This window comes from Alligator mississippiensis, chromosome 9 (genome assembly GCF_030867095.1).
Source record: "Alligator mississippiensis isolate rAllMis1 chromosome 9, rAllMis1, whole genome shotgun sequence".
NCBI classification, from domain to species: domain Eukaryota; kingdom Metazoa; phylum Chordata; order Crocodylia; family Alligatoridae; genus Alligator; species Alligator mississippiensis.
The window spans coordinates 29,637,250-29,643,080 of NC_081832.1; the positions used below are offsets into that span (position 1 = coordinate 29,637,250).

At 48.5% G+C, this 5,831-nt stretch overlaps 1 long non-coding RNA gene across 1 annotated transcript; it reads right to left on the reverse strand.

Moving 5' to 3' along the window:
• Nucleotides 1-428: 428 nt before the first annotated feature.
• LOC132252441 (uncharacterized) lies at nucleotides 429-5,815 on the reverse strand. The gene is made up of 2 exons (XR_009464357.1): nucleotides 5,534-5,815; nucleotides 429-4,309 (listed from the first exon to the last, which is right to left on the reverse strand). It is a non-coding gene; the product is annotated as an uncharacterized LOC132252441 (long non-coding RNA).
• Between the last annotated feature and the right edge of the window lie 16 nt (nucleotides 5,816-5,831).

The following is a 5,831-nucleotide window of genomic DNA, read 5'->3' on the forward strand; positions in this document are numbered from 1 at the left end:
GACTAAGGGAAAGTGTGGGTGTTAAAGAGGGGCTCTGGGTGTGGGGAGCCAGAGGATGGCTCCGGGGCAGCTAGAGAAGTTGCAGGGAGCGGCAGTAGGTGCTGGAAGCTGGAGAAAGGCTCCAGCTGCTACAGAAAACTGCAGGACAGCTAAGAGGAGCTAGGAAGCTGCAGCGGGGAGGAGGAGGATTACAGAAGGTGTGGGGGAGGCCTGAAAACAGAGAGATGGAGAGCAGAAAATCACAGGAAAAGCAGCAGGCAGCAGGAAAGCAGAGAAAGGCAGCAGAAAGTCACAGGGAAAAGGCAGTAGGAATTGAGAGGAGATTGGGAAACTAGTGGAGAGGGGTGGGGGCTAGAGCTGAGAGAGAGAGAATGAGGCTGGAATTTAAGATAAGGAAGGGACTGGGATTCAGTAAAACATGACACAACTCAGGGTTGCAAATGACAGTGGTTTTATTGAACAAGGGAGATGGTTACACAATGTCAGATTGGTTCTCTTGCACCCACACACACACACACATGCACATACAATGGCAGCAGGGGTTAGAGAGGCTTGATGCAGGGGCTGAAGTCCACTGAAGTCCAGGAGGAGAGAGAGAGACAGAGAGAGAGAGAATCCAAATTGTAGAAGGAGGTGTGCAGGTAATATCTACCTATCCAGGCTGGAAAGGGGTCCTTGTCCAGTAGGTGTTGTCCAGAGGGGTTCGCTGGCAGGGCCTCTGGGGTGGATAGGTGGTGTGGCATGGTGCTGGTCCAGATGGAGAGGACGTCCCACTGGGTATAGGGGCATACCTTGTGTGACCCTAGTGACAGGAGGCATGCCCAGGCATGGGTCAGCCCTTGGCAAACTAAGCATGTGCGCTCCATGCAGGGATGTGCAGTTTCAGGTGTCTGTAATGGTGAGAGTTGCTGGTTTTGCAGGGTCTTTTGTCTTTCAAATGCTGGTCTTGTCTCTGTTCCTGGGTGAGGTCCGTGGTTCCTGGATGAATCAATGTGAGGTGATGGCCCAGTCAGGTAGAGATCTGCTACCATTGTATTTCATTGTATTTCAATTATTCCCAATCATTCTCATTCATGCTGAGCCCACCTCTGTGATTCTTTACTGTATTTTGAGCTATTATGCAATCACCTCTAGATACATTTCACAAACATGCATAAATCAGTACAAAAATATTTTTAAATAAAATTAAAGTAAGTTATAGTAGATTTTTTTTTTTTAATATGATGGGGAGGGGGGTTGATTTCAAGATTGCAGCTCCCTCCCCCACAAAAGGAGTACTTCCAGGGACAAGGGGAGGGGCTTCTGGTGGCAAAGGTCAGGGGTTGGGGTGGGACTTCCAGTCCCAATATGGTGACTGGGGGACAGACCAACCGTCAAGGGACGGATCCACCCATGCTGCCCTCAACAGCTAACCAAAACTCATTAAGCAACCCTCCACATAAAATAATTGCCCACCTCTGTGATTCAATTCAGTGATTCGAATCACTGTCACGATTCGATTCAGCTGAATCTCCAAATCAGTCAGGGCAGGCCCATCCCCCGCCTGCTCTCCCAGTCTGGCAATGGCTGCCCCACCCACCCCAGCTCCCGGCACTTCTTTAAAAAAAATCCCCTACTCAGCAGGTGCTGCCAAGTGGGGGGGCAATCCCCACTGCTTCCCACAGCCCCATGCTACATGTGAGGCTCTGCACAAGCCCCCTGACCTCCCTCGCTCCCCAGCCCCACAACGGATGCCCCGCCCAGGCCAGCTCTGACCCTTTAAGGAAAAAACCCCCTGAAAAAACCCTACACTCACCACTCCTGCTGGGGGGGGCCAATCCCTTCTGCCCCCTACCACGTGGGGGGCTCTCCACGAGCCCCCAAAGTTCTGAGGCTGCTGCAGGAGCGGTGAGTCCCAGGGCTTATCTTGTTTGTTTTTTTCTTAAAGGGCCAAAGCTGGTGCAGGCAGGGCACCCGTGGGGAGCCTGGGGGAGGGGGCTCGTGGCCAGAAGCAGTTAAGTCATGACTTTAGGTCTTATTATGGCTGTGTTTAAAAGAATACATGTATTGGAACATTATTCTCAACTGGAAATAGGTCCCAAATGTCACCAACCATAGATTTCTATAAGATGGTTTGGCTAGGTATGATCTTACCCCAGGCAGGCAGTTTGATTAGATAACCTCTCAAGATCCCTTCCAGCCCTACTTCTCCATGATTCTATGTTTAGTGTTCAAATCCATAAGTCAGATCCTACAAAATCAAGAAACTGGTATATAAATCATGAAATGTTTAAAATAAGCTGGTGGCTCTGTTCATTTGCTCTTTGTGTTGGGTTCTTCAGAAGCCACATTTTTTTAAGCTTTGCAACGACAAAAGACATTTATTTGTTTAAATGAAATATGAGATTCTCTTGTATCTGTGAGATTTGACAAGAGGCTGCATGAGAATAGAAATCCCAATTTTGGGTTGGTGGTCCTTTTGAGGTAAGTGAGAGACTATAAGACTGGAAGCCTGTAGCCTTCATAGAAGAGGAGGGTATGCAGAAGTGTAGATGGGCTGAGTCCAGCGACACTAGATTTATAAAAGCAGGACTGGGTTTCTAGGAAAGGAAACAGGTTTCAGACTGAGGACAACAGTTTCCCAAGGGTCAGTTTGAGAAGAAACAGACAAGTGTATTTCCGATTGCTAGGTTCATAAAAGTGGGAATCAAAAAGCAGTTCAACACATTCTTCTCCAAGCACATTTTGTACTTTGAAAAGATAGGTGAGCAGTTTTGGACACAAATGTTGATAGCATAAACCTCTACTGCTGTTACGCTCCCAATTTCAAAGGTTCAGGAGGCAAGAGGTAACTGAAGGTAGAAACAGCTGTAAATTGTATCTTCCCTTCTGACTCTGGCCCCTTAACATCTTGAAATATTTTTCCCTTCAAGCTGAAGAAGTGGGATACCCCTGCATTACTATGCTCAGGTAACAGTCCTGCATACTTTTAGCGTGAAAGCCTGCATAAGCCCAAGGAGAGAGAGCTCTCATACCACAAGCCTTGATAAACACTGGGCAGTATTAGAACCCAACTCTACATGGCGCCCAATGACTAGGGAGATGATGATCCAATCACTCATAGGTCCTGTTACTCATTTTAGCCAGAGCAAGCAGGGAGCAAACACTACTTGCACACATTGCTTGCAACAGCTTTATTCAGAATGGAGACAGCTTTGGGTAAAGGTCCCAAAAACCCAGCAAACCGGGGACCTGCGACAAACAATAGTTCTTTCCACATTTTATACACCTTGATTCATGCTCATTAACATTCATTCCACCTCTGTCCCTCCTTTTGTTCCACCCATTTCTCCTCCTATCTTAAGCTCTGCCTCTGTTTCGTGTTTGTTTCATTAACATGGAATTGCCTATGCATTTTATTCATTTACATGTCTCTTCGCTATGAGTGCATGTCCAAGACCTTGATTTTACTTCTTCTGTCAATGGGTGGACTTTGACCAAAACCTGGAAGCTTCTGGAGGCTTCTTCACCAATCACCATTCACCTTTTCACATATGTTCATCTCAGATTCTGTTACCAATTATGTGTTGTTTTCATATTCCAATCTGTTTTTCTGTCTCATTTTGTACCATCTTCCACATTTCTAAAGCTTCACCTCATTCACAGACTCACACAGACTCACTTGCTGCTTTTTATCAGAAAATGGTTGACACAGTTAGGATGGTTACTTAGCATAAGCAAATGGCTGGCTTAGATATCATTCTGCCTTGTGGTCAGCAGCTTTTGCTAGCCACAGGTTAAAGCCTTCATTCAGCTGCAAATCCAGTGCTCCCCAAGATCCAAATATTGTCACCTTTATGGGCAGTTTAGGCTGTAAATGGCTCAGTTGGAATGATTCTCTTCCTAGGACTCTATGGCATGTCCAGACAGACAAGTGCAACCGTGCAGTATGTGGCAAAACAGACATGTTGGCAGTGCCACATACCACACGTTCAGTTGTTCTCCAAGCTGAAAGGGAGTAGAACAGAGGGTTTTTTGACCCCTGGATATGCCAAAAAAACCCACAGAGAATAAAAACAGAGCAACACACATGGGGGCAGCACATGCCACCGGAGCTGGGCCACCCAGAGCTGCACTGCAGCTTCCAGCCAGGCTCCGCAAAGGCAGAATTGCTGCTACTGCAGCCCCAGGAGGCTCCCAGGACTGGCCCCAACCTCCCCTACTGCCCCTGGGGTAACTTGCATGGCCCATTCCTTGGGCACCATGGCAAGGTGCGCCGCCGCTGGTTGTCCTCATGGAACCAAACGTCCACACTATGTGTGGGCATGGCCTAGGAGGGTAAAAAAATAACTAATTTGAGCATCAGATTCCTTTTCAGGTAAAGAAGAGATTTTTTTCACACTAAGATAGCTAATTATTATTAACTCTGCACACACCTCTTATGTTACACCCTCCCTTTGACCCCATATAACCTGCAGGTTGGAACCGGAGTTATGGTGCGGTGGGAGGGTGGCAATTTGGAGGGTGACATCAGGAAGCTTCAAGGAAGCTCCACAAGCTTGGGGAGTTTCACAACAACTCTGAGCCCACAATACACCACGCAGCTGTATTGCAGCAGGCAATACAGTATAGTGCACTTAAATAAAGATCCAAGCTGCTGCAATCCAAACGAAGTCCCTTCATTAATGCAGAGCTCTGGGCATGACATAAGCCACAAAGGTCTTCCTGAAATTTGGAGCTGCAAGCTCAAATCCCATTCAGGCTTCCACTCACTTGTATTACATCAGCATCAGAACTGAACCTGGGGCTTCCAGATCTAAAAGTTCTCAAAAGACAAAATTGTTAAGTCTTGACCTCTAAGAACCTTATACACCTACATGGCCAGCTACTAGAAGGAAACTGAGCCATAAAGAGAAAGCATGGGTAGGACAGGCAGCTGTAATATGCAAATGTTGACCACTTCGTGTTGGCAAATGGCATGATGTAGCTGCAACAATTTGGGCCCTTTAAACTAATTCTATAGCCAATGGGAAATTTTTGAGTAGATAACCTATGTGACCTACGGAAGCCAATGGGGCTGAAGTGGGAAGCAAGACCAGTGCCATTAAAATGATAAAACCTGGCAAATCAGGGATAAACATTCCTTGGAATGAAAACCAGATCAGGAGACTTCCTGACAGGGGCAAAAGACAGAAGTCAAGGCAGCCAAGGGCGGAAGGGGAATACATCACCCATAAAAGAGCAAGCAAAAATGAGACCCGTAGCCCTCCGCCCTACTTGCCAAGAGCTGAGGACCCCAGAGACTCTGGACTCCAGGCCAGCTGCAGGGAGACGCTCCCCGAGGCCCGTGTAAGACTTATAAAGGTCTGTTAGGTCTCAACTCAGGGAAAGTTCCTGTCGTTTCTTTGTCTTATGCTTAAACTGGTGAGCGGCGGCTCTTCCAGAAACGCGGCAGGAAAGTGTCAGCTCCTGTTCCAAACGGGCCCTCCTCGACCCCGCTGCTGAAGCGTCTCGTCGTGCAGCCCCCGCGGCCTGCAGCAGCCTGTGCCCTTACCTAACCGGGAAGAGCTGCTGATGCCCCGACAGGCAGCGCGAGCCCTGCGTTAGCTCTGATCAGGGGCGAGCCCTTCGGAGCAGCCCCGGGGGAGCAGGGCGCGCGCTCCCCGGCGCCGAGCTGACAGCGGAGTGGGTCTGTGGGACTAACACTTGCTGCGGGGTCTGAAAGCGCCCTGCCCCGCTCCGCCCTTACGTCATCCCGAGCAGCCCCAAGGCCGCGCCCCCCAAGGCTGACTAAGTCTCTCGAGCTAGATTAACTTTTGTCCCGGAAGAGGAAGTCTTGACTTGTTTTGAGA